The sequence below is a fragment of the Chenopodium album genome, chromosome 11 (genome assembly GCF_948465745.1).
Source record: "Chenopodium album chromosome 11, dcCheAlbu1.1, whole genome shotgun sequence".
In the NCBI taxonomy this organism is placed as follows: domain Eukaryota; kingdom Viridiplantae; phylum Streptophyta; class Magnoliopsida; order Caryophyllales; family Amaranthaceae; genus Chenopodium; species Chenopodium album.
In genome coordinates this window covers 26,216,316-26,239,112 of record NC_137844.1, presented here as the reverse complement: position 1 = coordinate 26,239,112, position 22,797 = coordinate 26,216,316, and the positions used below count along the sequence as shown (strand labels likewise).

At 37.4% G+C, this 22,797-nt stretch overlaps 3 non-coding genes and 5 pseudogenes across 3 annotated transcripts; all 8 read right to left on the bottom strand.

The window, feature by feature from the left end:
• Positions 1-5,040: 5,040 nt before the first annotated feature.
• On the bottom strand, positions 5,041-5,159 carry LOC145569806 (5S ribosomal RNA). Its single transcript, XR_014096335.1, has one exon. It is a non-coding gene; the product is annotated as a 5S ribosomal RNA (ribosomal RNA).
• A 198-nt stretch (positions 5,160-5,357) lies between these two features.
• On the bottom strand, positions 5,358-5,476 carry LOC145569659 (5S ribosomal RNA; annotated as a pseudogene).
• A 187-nt stretch (positions 5,477-5,663) lies between these two features.
• LOC145569636 (5S ribosomal RNA) lies at positions 5,664-5,782 on the bottom strand (annotated as a pseudogene).
• A 197-nt stretch (positions 5,783-5,979) lies between these two features.
• Positions 5,980-6,098, bottom strand: LOC145569530 (5S ribosomal RNA). The gene has a single exon (XR_014096127.1). It is a non-coding gene; the product is annotated as a 5S ribosomal RNA (ribosomal RNA).
• Positions 6,099-6,294: 196 nt separating this feature from the next.
• Positions 6,295-6,413, bottom strand: LOC145569577 (5S ribosomal RNA; annotated as a pseudogene).
• A 196-nt stretch (positions 6,414-6,609) lies between these two features.
• LOC145569613 (5S ribosomal RNA) lies at positions 6,610-6,728 on the bottom strand (annotated as a pseudogene).
• A 188-nt stretch (positions 6,729-6,916) lies between these two features.
• Positions 6,917-7,035, bottom strand: LOC145569817 (5S ribosomal RNA). Its single transcript, XR_014096346.1, has one exon. It is a non-coding gene; the product is annotated as a 5S ribosomal RNA (ribosomal RNA).
• A 199-nt stretch (positions 7,036-7,234) lies between these two features.
• On the bottom strand, positions 7,235-7,353 carry LOC145569554 (5S ribosomal RNA; annotated as a pseudogene).
• Positions 7,354-22,797: the final 15,444 nt, after the last annotated feature.

Here is a 22,797-nt window from a genome sequence, read left to right as displayed (position 1 = left end):
AGCATAGCCTATGGCCACAAGCGGAGTGTTAAGAACTCAAACGGGAAAATACTTGATGAAATTTGATTTAAAGGGTTATAGCTCAGATAGGAGAGCCACCATCCGATCAAGGTTGAACGTCTCAATGCCCGGGATGACATCCTTCTCCTTATTGGGGATGGCCCCAAGCATGGACTTGGCGTACTGCTGCACATCCGGCCACTAGGGGGAATATGCATCACAACCAAGATTGGGTGAGTAAGTTGCATAGGCGGCACCTATCTACAAACGGTTCCCTGATGAACCCTCTGAAGTCTGCTGTGAGCGAGACTTCACCCGCATGGGCCAGGGAAGCTCAAACAGTGATCTGAAAGGACTAGCCATACCTTGGTCAATAATCTGCAAGCTGTCATCACCCACAACCGTGGCAAAACTGCGAGCCGCCATAGGCTTTTCGTCCCCCTTAGGCACCGCCGCTGCGCCTAACTTCTTGCCTAGGTCTAACCCTAGGCCGAAGCCTTGCAAGCTGATGCTCTCCCCCCCGATGGTGAGATGAGTATTCCCATCCAGCAATTCAGGAGCCGTCTTTCGAGATTTGGCAGAACTGTCAGCCGTCTCATTTGACTTTCGCTTGATGAGCTTTTGGAAGGATCGATGAACGTCCTGCAAAGCAATGGTACAGTGACAGCCGGCAATGAACTACCTCTAGTAAGAGATCAAAATGAAATTCAAAGTGAACTGGTCAAACGGTGAATACCTGACCCTTAGCGGCAATTTCCGCCCTTTGCTTCTCCGCCTTGTCTTTGCGGATTTGTGCTGCAGACCTTGTGGGGGTTTTCTCTTCTGAAACCATGTTCCTGCCCGTCTCTGCAAACAAAACACCTGTTAGAACATAGATAAAAGAAATGAAATCAAGAATTTAACGCAGACGGCATAAGCACTGCCGGATACACATTGGACATACGTCTATCAAACATTGTGCTGAGACCGCAGGGGGACAAAAATGCCTCGTCTCTCAGCCATACATGCCTAGGTATCCAATTTTTGGGGACACCTATTGCTTCCCCGGTTGAAAGGTAGTCGGTTTTAAGTTCAAAGAATCCCGCCTCTATGATTTTCTCATAGTCCTCGTCTGGAATGAAAGGGAATTTGCACTTTTGACCTAGGAGGTCCAACTTCCTATTATACCGCCTGTACTCCCGGTTCTCTCTCTCCTTAGAGGAAGACACCAAATAGAAGCACTCCTTCCAGTTATCCCATTTAGACAGTTTGTCTAAGGTCATTTGGTACTTGGGGTATGTGGTAAGAGTGTACCACGCTCTTCACCCGCCTGGGCTTTGACTAAGGTAATGCATGTGTGCAAAAGCCTCCTAGTTGGGGTGGAGTTCCTACCATTCACAGGAAGCTATATAGCCCAAAATGTTGACCCGAGAATTTGGAGTCAAATGCCATACACCCAAGCCGTATCCTCGGAGGATGTCTTCAATTGCATTGTGAAGAGGGAAGCAAAGGCTGACGTAGGGAAAAGTAGGTCGTTTTCTACCCTTTCCTAGAGCCAAAGAGAATTTATAAACACTCGACCAGCCTAATACGAGTATATTGTAAGTCAAGGGTCGAACCCAAGGGAATGAGTAGGTGCAAGCTATAGCCTAGGTCAAGCTACTTCAAAGATTGAAGAAAGATATGGTTGGTAACTAAGGTATCGAGAAAGCTAGATAAATTGAGAAATTAAATATACTAAACACTAGGGATATAGGTTCCACATGCAAGCTCAATGATTATGCTAATTGAAGGATCACTCAATCAATTCAAACATTGAAAAAGACAAACAATAGTTGCAATCAAAGGAATTCAAGGGCTATATCCTATAAGCCAAGCTAGGGTTCACTATGAATGGCTAACTAGGAAAATCATAATAAAATTTAATCAATTAAAGCAATTCTCAATTCAAGGGTTCATGTCATTGAAATTTGCAATGCAATCTAGATTAATCTTATAGGTTGATGACTCCTAGTCTAATTAATCACATACACAACCATGTCAACCAATTTAATTGCAACAGTTCAATCAATCAAGGATCATCAACTAGCAAAAATCATCAATCTAGCATGCTTCCCCTTCTCCCTAGCAACTAATCTACTCACTAATCATGGTGAAATTGAAAAATAAAACAAATTCAATCAAAATCATATTAATTTCAAGTTTAATCAAGAAGGAATTTAATCTCTCAACAAATTCTAAAGCAAAGAATGAAATTCTAATCAAACATTCAAAAATTAAAGGAAATTGCAATAAAAGTAAATTCAAAGGAAAGAAATCTCACAAACTTTCATTGATGAGAAGAAGAAAACCAAGATCAAGTTGAAATCAAAGATCAAATTCAAGTACAATCAAGTAATCTTAAGCTTCTCTCTCTACTTTCCCTCTCTACTAATTCTGGAAAAATATATGTCAAGTACAAATTAAGTCGTCCCCCCAGAAGGAAAAGTTAAGGGTATAAATAGAAGAAACGAGCGAAGGGGGCGGGGCGCCTGGTGCGCGCGCACCACCAGGTCGCGCGCGCGCATAAGTGGGTCTGCGCGCACGCACTCCCTGTGCCGGACGCGTGCACCCCTGCTCGGTGCTCGTTGCCTTGATTCCTTCGCTTGCTTAAACAATCTCTGCGCTCCCGAGCATCCTTATCATTGGTGCACTCGAGGCGATACTCATGAGAAGGGCAGCTCCTTTATCTTCCAAGCATTTGAATGCCTCAAGCCAAAGCATAACTTTCAAGGCCTTCCAGCTCGCGAAGCTAGCTTGAATTACGTTTTCGGAATCCCGAACTTTGCTCCATCAACTTTCTTAAATGCGCTCGAGCGTTCTCCTTGGTGATCCTACCTCGAGAAACTCAACATACCTACAAAACAAATCAAGGAAGCAATGAATCGAGAGAAATAGTCGAGAAATGAACAAAATGACAAGAAAATCATTAAAAGCATGCATTTCTCTAAACTTACTCACAAACACGCAAAGCAAGCATTATTATGTAAAAACACGACAAAAAGGACTAAAAATGAGAATAAAATTATAAAGAAAACCTAGCCTAAGAGTGCCATAAAAGACACTTATCAGAGGCCGGCTAGGAACGCCGCCTCATAACAGCCGAAGTATCGATTGACATTCACCTGTTCGTCCTCTCAGGCAATGGTGCCTAATTCAGGCAGCACCCGGATGTTGAATCCGTCTCCTAAAGGGTACTTGAGCTTAAAATTGTCTAAACCCTTCTCCATGGCAGCTCTGTCTTTGGCTAACACATAGATCTCAGCCAAGTTATTCTTATCTCTCTAGTCTTTGCGTCCCTTTTCCTCTCTGTTCTCAAGCGGAGGAAGATCACCATAGTCACTACTGTCCTCAGAGCTAGACCTTAAGGAGGTGCTTCCCCCGTGTCTCTCCTAGGAAACCTCTTCACCGTGGCCCTGAGGCAGATGCGGTTCCCTCACCGTTTCCATCTTCGGGGCCAACTTCTTCACACCCAACATTAGAGGCCGCCTCCTCACCGTATCTATCCTCATTCTCATACAAGATCCAATCACTAGGGGTCCTAGGGATCTTAGACGGGGAGTATTCCCCTGAGTCAACTTGCATTTCTTCCCCTTGAACCGAGGTCACTTCATCAGACGGTACTTCTAATGTACCGTCTCCTCTTCACCGTCTAGTGGCTGTTTGTTTGGTTCTAGCCATTTTGTCCTGCACAGACATAGAGACGGTCGGTTTGGGAGATGTACAAAATTGCTCCATGCACCCAGAGCCGGCACCCCCAGTCCTAGACTCAGCCATACCAGGAGACCGGCTGAGTACTGACCTAAGCTGTGCCGTGCGTGTTGGTGATGAATCCATTTATTGAATGAAAGTATACAAATAGAAAAAGCAAGAATGAGCTGAAGGGGGTAGAGACGGTACCTTTAAATTTGACTTTAGAATGGGTCAAGCGTTGACCGGCTATAGCAGACGGGTTAAAGGTGATCTTGCTTGTAAATAGCACAAGCAGTTGCTAAACCGGCTGGGCAAGCGAGTGAAAAAGGAGTTGTTTGTGTTTAACACAGACGGTGGTCAAAGCTTCTCCCTCTAGAACTCTTTAACTTTCTCTCTCTAAAAACTTTTTGGAAACGTCCAAAATGAGAGGGGTAAAACCTGTATTTATAGAGGGGTAAATACAGGGGCATTCTTGTAATTACCCCTGAAAGTGAAAAGTTAAAACTCAACCAGTGGCAGAGTGACACGTGTCACATATGCCACATGGCGTGCCATGTCACATCTGTGATGGGCAAATGTTTTGGGTAAATTTTACCCAAGCCACGTGGGCCAATCAGATGGCAACACGTGTCAACCCCGAATTTGTCAAAACTGGACAATTCCCTATTTGACATGTGGCATTCCCATAATTCAGGAAAAAGGACGGCCTTTAGGGCCCAAATCCCGAGGAAGCCGAAATTCAGCGTAGCCCATCAGAATTAGGTCAGAGTGACCTAATTAGGGACACATTTACCAAGGACCCTATAAATAGGGAGATTCCCCCCATTTTAGGGACATCCACAATTCATTTTATTACAGCATACCCTACATTCTCTCACATCAGAGAAAACACCTGATCTCGAAATCCGAAAAGATCTTACTTTTACCTTTCCCCACTTTTTACTTTCACCAACGCGTTCTAACTTGATCGTCGGAGGCGGAGCTCCAACCAACCGGAGTCTCCGCGTTTCATAGGTATAGACCGCGCCAGACTAGTCTTAGTGAAGTAATTCTCCCGAGGGACAAAAACACACAAAACATCACCCATCCTAGAAACTACTCTCGTCGAAGCACGCTTAACTGGTATGATCGCACCTATTTACTAAGAGTGCTAATTTGTATTTATACCCTTTCCAACCCCTGATTTCCTACGAATGTCGTAACTTTGAGCCCCATCATACAAATTAAATATTGTTTTATCCAAAATGGTTATCTTTTCGACATCTACGCGTCTCAAACCATTTCCCATCTCAAAAAAAACAAAAAAAAAATTCCCAATTCGACAAAAAAGGGGTGCAACACGAGGACGTCCGAAGAGGTCACCTATCTTAGTACTACTCTCACCCAAGCACGCTTAACTGCGGAGTTCTGATGGGATCCGATGTATTAGTGCTAGTATGATCGCACCCATTTACTTATAGCGCTAATTTGTATTTATACCCTTTCTAGCCCCTGATTTCCTACGAAATGCCGTAACTTTGTGCCCGGTCGTCCGAATTAAACTTTTTATTTTCAAATAGGTTATTTTTTCGAGATCTATGCGCCTCAAACTATTTCGCATCCGAAAATAACCAAAAACAAAAAAAAAATCCGAATTCGGCAAAAAAGAGGTGCAACATGAGGACTTCGCAAGAGGTTACCCATCCTAGTACTACTCTCGTTCAAACTTACTTAACTGCAGAGTTCTGATGGGATCTAGTGCTTTAGTGCTGGTATTTTTGCACCCATCTAATTTGTATTTATACCCTTTTCTAGCCCTTGATTTCCTTCGAAATGCCGTAACTTTTGCCCGATCGTCCGAATTAAACATTTTATTTTTCAAATTGGTTATTTTTTTGAGATCTACGCGTCTCAAACCATTTCTCATCTCAAAATAACAAAAAACGAAAAAAAATCTCGAATTCGGCAAAATAGGGAAGCAAGACGAGGACTTCTCATAAGGTCACCCATCCTAGTACTACTCTCGCCCAAGCATGCTTAACTGGGAGGTTCTGATGGGATCCGTTGGATTAGTGCTGGTATGATCACACCCATTTACTTATAGCGCTAATTTGTATTTATACCCTTTTCCATCCCCTAATTTCCTTCGAAACGCCGTAATTTTGTGCTCGATCGTCCGAATTAAACATTTTATTTTAAATTGGTTTTTTTTTCGAAATCTATGCGTCTCAAACCATTTCCCATCTCAAAATACACAAAAACGAAAAAAAATCCGAATACGGCAAAAAAGGGGTGCAACATGAGGACTTCCCAAGAGGTCTCCCATCCTAGTACTACTCTCGCCCAAGCACGCTTAACTGCTACGTTCTGATGGGATCCGGTGCATTAATGCTGGTATGATCACACCTATTTACTTATAGCGCTAATTTGTATTTATACCCTTTTCAGCCCCTAATTTCCTTCAAATGTCGTAACTTTGTGCCCGATCGTCCGAATTGAACATTTTTTTTCATATTTGTTATTTTTTTGCGATCTACCCATCTCCAACCATTTCCTATCTCAAAATAACAAATACGAAAAAAAAAATTCCGAACTCGGCAAAAAAGGGTGCAACATGAGGACTTACCAAGAGGTCACCCATCCTAGTTCTACTCTCGCCCAAGCACGCTTAACTACAGAGTTCTGATGGGATCTAGTACATTAGTGCTGGTAGGATTGCAGCCATACACTTATAGCGCTAATTTTTATTTATACCCATTCTAGCCCCAGATTTCCTTCGAAATGTCGTAACATTGTGCTCGATCGTCTGAATTAAACATTTTTTTTAAAATTGGTTATTTTTTCGTCATCTACGCATCTCAAAACATTTCCCATCTCAAAATAACCAAAAACGAAAAAAAATTTCAAATTCGGCAAAAAGGGGTGCAACACGTGGACTTCACAAGAGGTCAACCGCCCTAGTATTACTCTCGCCCAAGCATGCTTAATTGCGGGGTTCTGATGGGATCTGTTGCATTACTGCTGGTATGATTGCACCCATTTACTTATAGTGCTAATTTGTATTTATACCTTTTTTCAACCCCTGATTTCCTTCAAAATGTCGTAACTTTGTGCCCAATCATCCGAATGGAACATGTTTTTTTAAAATTTGTTATTTTTTTGTCTTAAACCATTTCACATCTCAAAATAACCAATAACTAAAAAAAATTCTAAATTCGACAAAAAAGGGGTGCAACACGAGGACTTCCCAAGAGGTCACCCATCCTAGTACTACTCTCGCCAAAGCATGCTTAACTGCGGATTTCTGATGGGATCTGGTGCATTAGTGCTGGTTTGATCTCACCCATTTACTAGTATCGTTAATTTGTATTTATACCCTTTTTAGGCCCTAATTTCCTTCGAAATGTCGTAACTTTGTGCCTGATCTTTTGAATTTAACAGTTTTTTATTCAAATTGGTTATTTTTTTGAGATCTACGCGTGTCAAACCATTTCCTATCTCAAAATAACCAAAAATGAAAAAAAATTCCAAATTTGGCAAAAAAGCGGTGCAACACGAAAACTTCTCAGAAGGTCACCCATCATAGTACTACTCTCGCCCAAGCACACTTAACTGCATAATTCTGATGGGATCCGGTGCATTAGTGCTCGTTTGATCGCACCCATTTACTTATAGCGCTAATTTGTATCTGTAGACACCTAATTGTGTCTCTACAAAAACCAAACTCAGTGATGAGTACCTTTCACGTCATTTGATTATCGAACGAATCAAAAGTGTGAAAAGTCTTGTGATGCGGTTGTTTTAATAAAATATCTCTTCTTTCTGTTTTCGAAAATGTACTTTATTTATGAAAATGTCCATTCTAATTTAGTTTGGTTCATGATAAGGGTCCAATAATAGTGTAGTTGGATTGGGCTCGAAAAAAGCTTTCCAACGATATGTTATAAGTCCAATTCTGATGTATAATGAGGAAGTTATGGCCAAAATACTCAATTGGGCCTGAAATGGTTTTGATGGACCAATGATCTAGTGGAGGGCCCAATAATTAATATTCTTAAATTTATTAGGATTGATTTTAATCTTCTAGAATAATCTAGAAGGTTGTTTTGAGATTAGGATTAACAATTATATCTTTTATGGAAAATAAAGAATTCTATTTGGATTAAAACAAGTGTTTCAAAAGAAATTGAATCTGATTTTTAAAGATAAGTACGGGCGTTATTAATCGAATTTAATTAGATTAAGTATTCCGTAAAGGTTTTTAGAAAACGTGTGAATTAGCGCGAAACGACAAAACCAGCGCACAACAACAAGCCTGTCGCGCTGGACCCTGTCGTTCTGCGACAGGGCAGTTTTATTCCTAATGGGATTCGGTCTTTTTCTGATCATTTCCGGGCTATTTTCTTTATAAATAGGGTCGTCTTTCCCCGTTTTTATGGATTCAACAATCATCATCTAATTTTATTCTCTTCTCTCTCTCAAGCAAAGCTTTTCTTTCTCTCTCTTTCTAAGCCTAGCCCTTTTTCAAATAAAAATACCGTATTCAGGAGTCTTAGACACACCTAGCAAAGCTCGAAGTTGTCTTCGCCCTAGACGTGAAAGGTTGATAATTTCTTAGGGTTTGGTCCCAAATTTTATTTCAATTCTTTAATTAGATTTATTATTTAATATTTCCTTGAAGTTACTAACGTGTGTATTGTTTTGATAGAAAGAGATACGAGGCATCGAAGTAAGTAATTTTAATTGCTTAATTATTCTTTTGATATAAAATCATGCTTAGATTATATTAATTCCTTTTATCATGTTAGGATGCTTTTATTGCTTTCGAGTATCATACTTAGGTTGCTTCCTATTTCTTATATCATGTTAGGGTTAAAGATTTGATTTGATTTTGCTACTATTCTTCTACTACTCTCTCTTCCATCTCTCTCCTCTTTCTCTTCCGTCTCCTACCACCACTCCACCAGCCTATCCTCAACCTTCCGCCGTCACCTATTGCCAAGGGTTATCATCAACTACTGCTACCATCTCCCTTCTACCGCTGTCATTTCTTTCCACCATCATCTTCACTCCATTTTTGTATGAGCAAGGAAAGCTAAATTTAATTCATTAAAGCTCAAACTTGACTAATAATTTCAGATCGACAACATTTACGCTCAAATTTTACCATAAAAGAGTTGAATTATACCTTCATTGAGTATTTTTGATGAATTATTTCTTTCTTTCGCCTCTCTTTTTTAGAACTGCTGTATTATTTTTTATAAGCAGGGCATTAATGGTTGTTTGCATAAGGGATTGGGTTTATAAGGTGGTTGATGTGGTGGTCCGTTTAATGGTGTAGCTCTATTTCAAGCTAGGCTTGCCATGGAGGATGAAGATGAAGCGAATGAAAGTTTCGCTTTTACCCAGTAAAGATGCCAAACTCTTGAAAAAGTAAATATCACCCCCTAACAGATCCCTCTGTAATTGTTGCTCCATTGTTTTTTACTCCCTTAATTACTTCTTTGAATCCAGGCGGGCCCTTAGGTTTTATTAGTCATTCAGGGTTTTCCTAAAGTAAAACATTGAACTATAGTGTATAATTACTGAACTTTTGAAAGATTATACCGAGCAATTTTATCAATTTCTATGAGCAAGAAGAATTTCATGTGATTTAATGGTAATTACTTCTATGGCTACTGAACAAATGGATGATTCATATTTTCTCAAAAAAAAAAAAATAAATAAATAAATAAAAAATAAAAAAATGGAAGATTCACATACAACCACAGTTTATGTGGAATTGATCTTATTTTGACAATTTTAAGGTGCAAAGTTATAGGCCATTGTTAATATCTTGTATTCTTTTCTGTTGATATGAGTTAATTTATTTATTTTGGAATTTTTTTTCTTTTCTTGCTGACATGATTTTGGGGTTGATTAGGCTTTCTTTTGTTGTTGTTGGATAGCAAATTGAATTACTGGAATCGGGCATTATTTGAAATGGGTATCCATGGTGGAAAGTGGGGTGATAATCGTAGTATGCGGGTTTTGAAACTTGATTTAGATATACCCATCTATGTAATTTATTATATTATTATAGTTTTGTATTTTACTACTTTGTTACTTGAGTTCTTCTTTTCACCTATATACCCATGTGTGTAATTTATTATAGTGGAAGTTGGAGTTGGGATAGTAACTTATCCATACTTGTTGTTACATACTTACATGAGTGTGATTATAGAATTTCCTTGTTTGTTCTATTTTACACACATACATTGCTTGATGAATTTTTTAGTTGATGTAGGTGATGATTCGATAATCTTAACTGATTATTTACAATATACTTGTATGAAAATTGCCACATTTATAGCATTACCCTTAAATTATTCTAGTCTTGGGAAATATATGGAAGGTCTAGGACTCTAGGTCTGGTTTCATAGTGAAAAATATGATATGTACTAGGCGCCACCTATGTTACTTCCCGTTGTATTTTGAGTATGATCCCTATTTAACTTTCAACAATAATATACAATTATTTACAATATACTTTTCATGCTTGATTAGTCGCCCCCTTACCCCTTAAATTTATTCATTTAACTGTTATGAATGAAAGTAACACCGTCAAGAATTTTAATTTCTGTTTACATGCTTTTAAATTCAGTACTGTCTAAAGTGATATCCCTTTTATGTTTGATTTTTTGAAAGAATGTGGCTAATCAGGTTATTGGTTGTGCAACAGAGAAGCTTGTGGTGTGAATTTTGTAAGTTAGTGATTTAGTGTTGTGTAACAGAGAAGCTCTAACTTTATTTTCAGGTTGAATTTATTTGAGGTTGATATTATAGTGGCAATTGAATACGTATGAGCTGTTGAATATTCAGAGGGCCATTCTTAATTTCATCAGGACCCAAACCACATTTAGTTTACTATTGTAATACCCTTTTACTAAGAATATGTTAGAAATCATCAAAAGTCAGGTGCTCAGATGCACTTTCCGTGCTTAGGTATTTGAATTTGCAATCACTTAGGTGCTCAGATGCTCTTTCCGTGCTCAAGTATTTGAATTTGCAGTCCTTCAGGTGCTCTTTCTTTGTTCCGAACTCTCTCTCATTTTTTTCTTTTTCTGCTTAAATTTGTGGAAAAAAAATTAATGCCTTGGAATCATATGGTGGTTAGTCTGTATGTCATAGTTTTGAATCCTATGATTACTAAACTTAATACCTGTAATACCCTTTCTACTAAGATTATGGAAGAAATTAATAATCAAGACTTTGTTTTATGTGAAGTTAGGTGCTCGGGTGCTCTTTCTTTACTCAAGTGCTCAAGTACTTGAATCTACAGTCAGGTGGGATCATATGTGTCTGCCTAACAAAGGTATTAAGCTCTTAAACCCGTATCCTAATCAGTGAAAGTGGCCAGTAGAGGTCCTATGGCATACATAATTCTACACAACAAAGGTCTATGCATTTGGCAGATTGTGATGATAATGATATACCCTAGAAGAATTTGGCAAAGACAGTAGCTAAAAAACTGGTTCTGCTATAGATTGTGTTAATGACATAGCCTGATTTTTCTCTGATTCAAAGCCTGTTTTTCCCAGTCTATATCATTTTATCATGTTACTTAGGCATCCGTTTAATATGTATCCACGAAAACATGTTACTTGGGCATCCATATAATAAGTATTCATTTCATGAAAAGCACTGAACAAAATTGAATTCATTGTGACGCATATAAGGTTTCAAACTTTGGTCACTTGATTAATTTGTTTACAATATTGTATGTTTAATTTTATTCAGCTATTTTTAATGTTGGACTTACTAAAGAACTTGATATTTGTCAAATTCAAACTATCACTGCCTTTTGTTTGTACACCCACATATCTTTCTATTAGCTATTTATACAAGTCCCTAGCACATTTTCAAATAAGATTTTTTTTTTCTCTATGTGGTATAAAAATGGATCACTAGTTTATTCTCATAAACAATATTTGGATCCACCATTATCTTCTCTCATCAATATTAAACAACCAAAATTTAATAAAGTATGCATACATCATGGCCTGGGGCAAAAGGGTAGGGGGGAGTATTATTATTGAGTAAATGTTGTGTGTGATTATAGATTTAACAACTCTAAACAAAACAGAAGATGAAAAGGAATAGAGAATAAAGAATAGCTAATAGGAATATTAGTATTGAGGATTAATTCTTATTTTTTCTTGGGCCTATGTGGCGTTGTTTGAATTAATATCTGATGTATGTCATACTTGAGCCCTGCCTGAGCTTTAGTGGATACTTATTAAACGGATTCCCACGTGTTACTTGGGCATCATGATTGTGATTGTGATATAGACTTTGGCAGAGATAGTAGCTGAAATACATAGAAGAATTTGGTTGAGGTAGTAGCTAAAAAACTAGTTTGTGATGATTATTTGTGTCTTTTCTGGAGTTTGTGTGACCTATAGGTACAATCTACTGGATGAGTGCCATCAAAGAAAGTACTTTTGATTGTGTGAGATTACAAAGGCTTCCTTCGGTTGGAGCCTACTGGATGTCTGCTGCTTTTAGTGTTGCGCGCTGCTTTCGTTGCTGTCTGTTGCTACTGTTAGTTGTTGGTCTGGTCTGTTGATGCGCGTTGCTTTTATTACTGTCGGCTGCAATCTTTTGTTACTGCTAGCTACTGTAATCTTTTGTTACCGCTAGCGGGCTAGTCTAGAGACCGAGTTCATGACTTTTTTTTTTGTTTTGTTTATTAAATTAGTTAGCAAACAAAAAATTGGTGTTAATTGGATTTTTTTGTAAGAAACTATGAAATTTTATCAATTCAAATTACAGGTGCTTCTTGAATTGTTTTTGTTGTAGTTGTAATAATAATAATAATAATAGTAGTAGTAGTAGTAGTAGTAGTAGTAGTAGTAGTAGTAGTAGTAGTAGTAGTAGTAGTAATAGTAATAGTAATACTAATAATAATGGTAATGGTAATGGTAATGGTAATGGTAATGGTAGTAGTAGCAGTAACAGTAGCAGTAGTAGTAGTAGTAGCAGTATTAACAATAATAGTAATAAACAATAATAGTAATAACAATAACAATAACAATAACAATAATAATAATAATAATAATAATAATAATAATAATAATGTTACCTATTAATTAATAAGGGGTTACATTAGTTTTCAAAAAGTGATACATAATGTCGAGTGAAGTGTTACTATATGTCAAAAGATGATTGAAAAATGCTACCTAAAATCAACAAGGTGTTACATTAGTTTACAAAATTGATACATAATGTCGGATAAAGTGTTACTATATGATTGAAAAATGTTACTAAAGATAAGTAAGTGATACATAAGATATAAATAGTAACACTTTAAAAATGATACTAATAATATAAAAAAGTGTTACATAAGAGGGTTTAAAGTAACACTTTAAAAGTGTTACCATACATTACCCAATGTGATACATAAAAGCTTAGGTAACATGGGCGGATGTATCACCCACTAAAGTGTTACCTATTACCTAAAATAACACTTTTACCACTTTATATAACACTTTTTGGGTGTTACTTAAGGTCAATTACGTACTAGTGTGAATATCAATATAGGAAGTTAACAAATGAATATCAATATATATATGTAGTATATATACGCCGGTATATATATATAGCAAACGAAATATCGAACTCCGGAATAAATATTTACATAGTAGTAGTTGGTAAAATGTACTGAATTGCTTGAACATCATTATAATAATCGTAAGCAAAGTAAATAGTACAACTCCATAGAATGATAAATTTTTCCTAATTTTCACTACACACATCTTCTAACTTATTTGCATGCAAGCATTAATACAATAACCACAAGCAAAGTAAATATTACAACAAAATGCTATGGCTTGCTTGTTCTACATATGTGATTCCTCTAGTGCTTCATATGATTTAATAAAGTTGATCATTTCATGTTTTATCTCCCACTCATGATCATCATCAAACCCATTCCCAGAAGTCACAACCATTTCGGAGCATGAAATTCTTGCAAGTAATGAACCTTCTAAAGGGATTTTTAGTAGTTCTTGAAACTCTCTTAACAACAAATCGATTGCAAAAACATACTAGCATTCTTAAACATCTTGTATTTTGACAGTTGCTAATATTTGGAAACCAAAAAGTAAAGTTTATGACCGAGTGCATGCTCTAAGGTCTTCACATGTTTACTTGAAGGAATTATGTTTTTGAATTGAAGGAATTCAATTTTAATCCTACATTTATGCAATGTGTCTATTTATTTAGAGTTTAAAACTTGATGACTTTGGGGGTTATAGTGTAATGATGCATGTATGTAGGGAGGCAACACTTCATGAAGAAGCTTTGTACTCTCGCATTACCTTTATTGTATAAAAGATTCTCTTGTATAACAACAAAATGGGGTGGGAGTAGGGTAGGTGATGATATAATAAATGTGAGAAACTATTTTAATTAATAGTCCAACATATTTAGTAACGTGTCAAGTATTGTGGGACGGACTCAAGTGGGAACTGTGTGGAATATTATGGTAGTGAAGGAGTATGAGTATCACTTTTTTATTATCATTATGTGTATATATAAACAAATATATAGACGTTTGAAATCGTTTCTTCAAGACCGTGAACGGTCAATTGGAGCAAACAAATAGGGAGTGAGGGAGTATCATGATATACGTTAATCTTTGATAGGGTTTGTTCCCATTGAAATGTTATAGCTGAATTGAAGTAAATTAAACTGATTGAAGCTGAACTGAACTAAACTCAACTCAATACTAAACTTTATGAGGGAAGAAATGAAATTATAGACTGGAAGGTGATGCGTCTAGACACACATTGAAGTGGTAAAACTTGATGGTGACGTTGGGATATGGGGAAGGGGCACATCGTCACATCTAGGGTCATCATCACCATAGGGGCTTATTCTTTGAGGTTTGCTTTTGGTGGATATTGCCAATCTCTAATTTGCCACTTTAATGGTCTACCCCATCATCATTGATAATTTATTGCTAGTAGGGTCTATATGACAATTGTACAAGATATATTTACTATTTGCATGACATCATTGCTCTCTTTACCAATGAGGTATAATAATAATAATCTTATACACATTGTTGATTGATATACTTAATTGTACTAAATAAATAGTGAGTATGTGCGTTACATTATAGGTGTAATGTATTTCGTATTAATTAATGTAGAGGATACGTTTGTGTATTGTTTGTGTAGAACGGTTGTAACTAGTGAAATAAATTAGTTCACAACGTATGACCCGTTGATTAGGTACTAATATTGAAGTTGAAATTAATCATTACGTTGTATAGTACTTGATGACACGTGACATAAGACCAGCTCCATCGCTGGGCATTAACTTCGAGTATTACTCCGTAAAATACAAAATAAGTTGTTTTATTCAAGTAAAGGTGATACCCAATGGTGTGACCTTCTAAAATATACGTACTCAATAGAGTAAGTTTTATAAAAATATAAAATTAGCAATTAAATAAATTACAATATATATTATAATATTGATAAAAAGCCTACAAATTTTATCGAATGAGACTTGTAGTTGAGTGTCTAAAATTAGCAACTTGTTTTTGAGTTGTTAAAATACCTGAACTATGCATACTTGTTAAAATAAAACAAGAATATCTGAGGTTACTCATGTAAAAATGCCCTAACTAGACAAACATATATTATTGAAATGGACATATGGAAATGATAGTGTCACATTGTAAACTAGGGGATGATTCATGTAAAATACATTTTTTGAATAATTTTTATTATCCAATGCCATCATTGCTAATTTGCTTTAACTAGTAGGGTCATCATGTTCTGTTATCTAGCATTTCCGGAAAGATTATATGATACTCCATCCATTTTTAAATACTAATCCATTTCTCCATGTGCGGTGTTTTATGAGAAATTGGAAAAAGTAATAAAATATAGTGATAGTGGAATTTGTAGAAGGTAAATTGGAGGAGAGAGAATCTAACATTAATAAATTGGGTCCCACTATTTGAAAGAAATGAATTAAATTTCATAAAAACCTTCTAAACAAGGAAATGGTGCAAGTATTTAAAAACGGCCGAACAAGAAAAGTGGAGCGAGTATTTTAAAATGGAGGGAGTACAAAACAACCCTTAGATAGTGGGGTCATTATGAGTCATTAGAAATAACTTCATCTTAAAACCTAATAATAATTGGATTATTAGGACTCTGTTTTTTTTTAAAAAAAAAAAAACATGATCATTAGGAGTCATATGTACTAAAAATACAATCTAAAGTTTTTTTCTCTTCGATTATCTTATAAATATACATTTAATTTCAATTAAAGTCCAATCAGTTTAGTTCAATTTATCTCTAGCAAACCATACATAAAAGTCCCAAGCATTATCGATTGACAATGCTCGAAATCTACCATTAAACATGCTTTCAACAATGTATCTAGTTTGCTCATTCAAATCATGATAACAAATCTCGCAAGCCTCCCAAAGATCACAACCATGGTAACTAATGAAGTTCTCTAGTCTATTAAAGTACACCCAAAATGGCTCATTCTCAAATTGAGAAAACGAGGTACTTCCCATTTTTTTCTTTTTTCAAAACAAGCAAAAATCAAATAAAAGCAAAGTATATACAAAGACCTAGACTCAAGCAATCAAAAACACTCAAACATAGACACCATTCCCTGGCAACAGCACCATTTTGACGAGGGGAAAAACTAGGTCGTTGACTAATCCTCCCTAAACAAACCTAAATACAAGTATAGAGGCAAGTCAAGGGTCGTACCCAAAGGAACGGTAATGTTCAAGCGCTTTTCATTTGGACGCTTAAACTAGGTCGAAGCCAAAGATAAAGAGAGAACACTAACTACTAACAAACCAAATAACCAAACAAATAAAACACTAGGAATGGGGATCAACAAGTAATCATGACAATTGTAGCAACTCGGGAACAACAGGCAAATCAAAGGTTGCTAAGACTAATGGTAAGAGCAATCACAAGATCTCAACAAGCCATCTCCTAGAGGTCTAACAAGCGCCAACTATGAGAGACTCTAACTAGGAACGTCACTAACCGAACTTAATCGACAATTGTGAGCTACAAATCAATGGTCCATATCAATGTAGACTCACAATGCAATCTAGCATAATTCTCAAGGCCTAATCAAATTACACACATGCACAATTTCCATTAATCACTTTAATCTCAACAATTAATCAACATAATCCCCAAATTAAACACAATCAATCAATCATACAAGTTTCACCAAATCCCTAGCCAAACAACAACTCTAACATCATCATCTAATCAACTAACAACTAAGGAAATCAAGAATCAACAAAATATCAGGAACAACTACACTAATCAAGCATCAAACATCAAAATCAACCCAAACAAACTTGAATATTAAACAAAGCAATAAAATGAGATAGAGTTAGAAATGCTCATTGATAGAGAAGATATTCAACACAATTGTCACCATTGAATCTTCAATCTCTCAATAACCATTGAAATTCCACACTTTCTCTCTCTAAATCTACTCCTAAACTAACCCTAAAACTTGAGAGAGAAGCTCTCAACTAAGCTAATATTATGATCAAAGATTGTGTCTAATTGTTTCTAATTACTCTCTAAAAATCGGGTTACAAGGTATAAATAGGAGGCGCGAAACGAAGCCGGTCAAAACAGGGACCCGGGGAGGCGCGCCCGCGCAGCAGGGATAGGTGGCCGCGTGGAGGGGTTGCGCGCCCACGCCCGTGGGTTGCGCGCCCGCGCTCCTCGAGGCTTCGTGCGTTCGCTAAGGGACTTCGAGTGAGCGCGCAATATGATGATGATGAACACTAAGAGAGGCACTTTCAAAAGCACTTGACAATGGGTTTTACAGCACATCTTCATGAGAGTACGGCTTGAGAGCGTAAGAGCTAGAACTTGGAGAATCCACTTCCTTGCACCTTCTACCTATAAGCTTTCCCAACGCTATAAGCTTTCTTCAAATGCATCTTCTACCTTAGTAATCCATCCATATCAAGACCCGAACCTCGTACAATACCTACAACCATGAAAAGAGAACAAATAAAGAAGAAAAGACTAGAAAAACCATAGAAATGCACAAAACCACAAAATAAGAGAGAAAAGGTAGAACAAAGAGGAAAAGCATGAAACTAAGCATTTATTAAGAAAGAAAGCTATGAAAAGAAGGTAAAAACAACCTAAATACTCATCAAATGCATGCCATTTATGACACCCATCAAGCATGCTGCGTCTATGCGCACATCCTACTGCCTTGGCGCGGGCTGTGCGTATGTGCATTGCTTGGTGCAGCAGCGGGCAGTGCGTGTGGGGTGTGCTGCGTGCTTGCGGCACGATGCGCACAAACCCCACAATTGGCACTTAAGCCCCGGTTTTACGGCTATGTTCATTTGCATTTTGGCCGTTTATTTATCTTAATTATGATTATTAATTTTAATTAAAATTTAGGAGGCTAGGCCTCGGTTTTGAGCGGCACTTGCAAAATTTTATTTTGGCAAAGATTTTGGGTTTACCGGCTTAATTAATTGGATTAATTAAGATGTATGCGGAATTTAGTGGGAGCTTTAATTTTAATTGCGCTAAATTACATAATCGGTTAAACAACTTTGACTAGTTTTAATTAGGCGTGTTAATCGGATTAACCACCTAAATTAGATACTAGTTTACGCGTGTTTGTGCATTACTACTTCTTTATCGTTATAAAATGCATAGGCCATTCACAAATAGTGAATGGATGAATGAAAGTATATTCTCGCACAGGTTTTATAAAAATGACAACTAGTGGGGTCCAATTACGATAGAAAATACGGACTGCGTTCCGTCATGTATTTTTGTAAATCTAAACACGGTCAGCGAACCATTGAGTATTTTTGTACCTTAATATTTAGATTAGTCCTAATCGTAGATACTATTATTTTCATTATTTTGGTTATGTCTTGAAGACGGAGGTTCATAGAAGATGAAGCCATGAAGTTGCAAATGACGACCCTTGAAGACTCAAGGGTTCATGCTAGTTGCCAAATGCATCATTTATTTATGTTTTCAATATATATTTATGATTATATATGAATTATATGTTAGATGCATGTTTAGGATTTCGAATGTTGCGATGATTAATTAAGTTCACTTAAATCAACCAACATGGAAACCCTAGGTTCCTAAAATATTGAGTAAAATTTGCCATTCCAAAACAACACTTACCGACCTATTAAGAGTAGTGATAGGCTACGCCAAAGAGAGGCATCACTATTTCTCCCTAGGATACGTAAGGCATACTAGGTATGCATGTTGGTTTTGGTTATACTCAACGATATGAGTGATAGAGTCCTAACATGTCGTGGCAAAGTGGATAAGTTGTTGAGAGAGCATTAGATGCGACGATTTATCCAACCAAGAGTGGCTTGGAGCCTTTAGCAAAGAGTTGCTTACCTTAGAAGATTGAGTGTTAAGACAAGCCAAAGCATGCTTAACCACTCTTTGTTTCTTTGGATCATGGAATCGACTTATTCTCACGAAATGGGGACAATTTTAATGTGTGAATAAGATGTTTAAATAAGTTTGATTAAAATGCATGATTTTAATCTTATTTAATTATTATGAATGATTTTTCATTTCAAATTCTTTCAATTGTAGAATCATGTCTTCAAATAACTCAAACAACCAATTCTCGTTGCGCTCAATTCTCGACAAGGAGAAGTTGAGTGGGCAAAATTTTCTTGATTGGCAAAGGAACTTGCGTATAGTTCTCATGCAAGAGAAAAAGGAATATGTCCTTGATAAGGAAATGCCCAAGACTCCCAATGAGGAGGTGACTCAGGCTGCCCTAAACCGATGACAAAGTGCCAATCGGGATGTCAAATGCATCATGTTGGCCACAATGTCTCCCGACCTTCAAAAGACTTTCTTTGAGAAGGAGACAACTTTTGAGATTATTTCTGAGCTGCAGAACATGTTCCAAGAGCAGGCCCGAACTAAAAGGTTTGAAACCCACAGGCAAATCCTTGAGAGCAAGCTCAAGAAAGGAGAGTTGGTCAACCTACATGTACTCAAAATGATAGGATTATTTGAGAACATGGGAAGGCTTGACGCGGGGTATTCAACCGAGATGGCAAATGACATCATTCTCCACTCGCTGCACAAAGGCTATGATCAGTTCAAGATGAACTATAACATGCACAACATGGAGAAAACCCTCACAGGCAAGAAGAAGAAAGGCTTTAAAGGGAAGGGTAAGAAGATCTTTCCGCCTAAGTCAAAAGCTACCAAGGACAACAAGGAGAAGAAGGTAGCATCTTCTAAATCTGATTCTAAATGCTTCTATTGCAAAAAGAATGTACATTGGAAGAGAGATTGCCTCAAATTCAAGGAAGAAAAGAAGAGCAGAACCGTTGCTTTTGGATCAAGCATATTCGTTATAGACTTAAACTTCACTTGCTTAGCATCATGGGTATTAGATACCGAATGTGGATCACACCTTTGTTCCAATTCTTAGGGACTAAGGAACACTAGGAAGCTAGCGAAGGGAAAGGTTGAACTTTGGGTCGACAATGGAGCAAGAATTGCAGCCGTATCCGTAGGAACTCTCAGTTTGTCTTTGCCTTCGGGGCTAGTTTTGGAACTTAAAAATTGTTATTATGTTTTGGAACCAAAAACATTATTTCAATTTCGGCGTTGGACGCCAAAGGTTTTGAATTTCGAGTAAAGGACAATGAATGTTCATTTTATCTCGATAATGTTTTATATGGTATTGCACATTCTGAAAATGGTCTTTATGTGCTTTCATTAGACAAACAAGTTTATAATGTTAATAATACCACCAAGAAAGCTAAGACCATTGAGTCAAATCAGACGTACTTGTGGCATTGTCGTCTTGGCAACATTAACATCAAACGCATCAAGAAACTTGTACAGGAAGATGTTCTTGACTCATTCGATTTACAATCATTTGAGAATTGTGAAGGATGTTTATTAGGCCAGATGATAAAGCAGCCATTCTCCAAATTGGGAGAAAGGGAGGGTTACTTGTTGGGCCTAATACAGACCGATGTATGTAGACCAATGAGCTCCACCACAAGAAATGGACATCAATATTTTATCACCTTCACAGACGACTACAGTAGATATGGCTATATCTACCTTATGTCGTACAAATCTAAATCATTTGAAAAGTTTAAAGAATTTCAGAGTGAAGTTGAAAATCAACTTTGCAAGAAAATCAAAAGCCCTTTAATCGGATCGAGGTGGTGAATACTTGAGCCAAGAATTCGATGACCATCTAAAAGAAAAGGGTATACTTTCAGAATTGACACCTCCAGGAACTCCACAATGGAACGGAGTATCCGAAAAGAGAAATCGAACCTTGCTGGACATGGTACGATCAACAATGGGTCTTAGTGATCTTCCTATCTCTTTCTGGGGACACGCACTTCTAAATGCGGCACTAACACTGAATTGTGTTGTATCAAAAGCTGTAGAAAAGACTTCATACAAGCTATGGACGAAGAAACCTCTTAGGTTGTCTTTTCTAAAGATATGGGGATGCGAAGCATATGTCAAGAAATTAATTTTTGACAAACTTCACCCCAAATCTGACAAGGCTTTCATTGTGGGCTACCCAAAATAAACCAAAGGGTATTACTTCTACAATAAATCCGAGAACAAAGTGTTTGTTGCTCGAGATGGTGTCTTTTTGGAGAAGGAACTCCTTTCCAAAATGCCAAGTGGGAGGAAAATCGAACTCGATGAAGTTCGAGAGAACGAGCAACAAAATCAGATTGACAGTTTAAGTGATCAAACAGCATCTGTTGACGCTGGTCAAAATGTGCAAAGTCAAACCGACAATCCAAATGCTCAGTCCGTTACCCTACGTAGGTCACAAAGGCCGAGGTCTCAACCTGATAGGTATCTTGGTATTGTATTAACCGAGAATTAGGACATCCTAATAATGGATGGAGACGAACCGGCAACCTACAAGCAAGCGATGGCAAGCACCGATTATGCTAAATAGCAAAAGGCCATGAGATCTGAAATGGATTCCATATTTGAAAATCAAGTCTGGGACTTGGTTGACTTACCTGAGGGTTACACACCTATCGGATGTAAGTGGAATTTATAATTGAAAACTGACAAAGATGGAAATTTATTCATTTACAAAGCTAGATTGGTAGCAAAAGGTTACAGGCAAATTCATGGTATTGATTATGATGAAATCTTTTCTCCAGTCACATTGCTTAAATCCGTTCGGATCCTCCTAGCGATTGCTACATATTACAACTATGAAATATGGCAGATGGACGTCAAAACCGCCTTCCTTAATGGATTTTTGGAAGAAACTGTGTACATGACATAGCCTGAAGGTTTTGTCGGCCAAAACAATGCTCGGAAAGTGTGTAAGCTTAAAAGGTCCATTTATGGGCTAAAGCAAGCTAGCAGAAGTTGGAATCTGCAATTCGATAAAGCCATCAGTAAATTTGGTTTTATCAAGAATCCAGATGAATCTTGTGTTTACAAGAAGGTTAGTGGGAGTGACATCGACTTCCTAGTCTTATATGTCGATGACATATTCATCGTATAGCATGACTCGTAGAGTCGGCTCATAATGTTTGATGGTCAAGACGGCTTCAGCACCGTATACCATGAGAAACGGGGTTTCACCGGCTACACCTTTTTCAGTTGTTCGGATAGCTCATAGGAGATGAATTAATTCTTCAACCCATAAACCACCGACTCTTTCTAATTTCTTTTTAATGTCGTCTAAGATGAGTTTGTTGAAGGCTTCAACTTGGTTGTTTGCTTGAGGTCGGCCGACTGATGCAAAACAATGAGAGATCCCTAGATCTCCCAACAAAGTTTTGAGCTAAGGCGTTTCAAACTAAGGGCCATTGTCGAAAACCATAGACATAGGTACCCCAAACCGAGTGATGATGTTCTTCCAAATTAAAGAGATGATATCCTTTGTCTTGATATTCTTGACCGCCTCTGCCTCAACCCACTTGGTGAAATAATCCACAGCCACCAAAATTTACCGCTTTCCTCCTTGTGCAGGCGCATACGGACCCAAGATGTCCATGCCCCA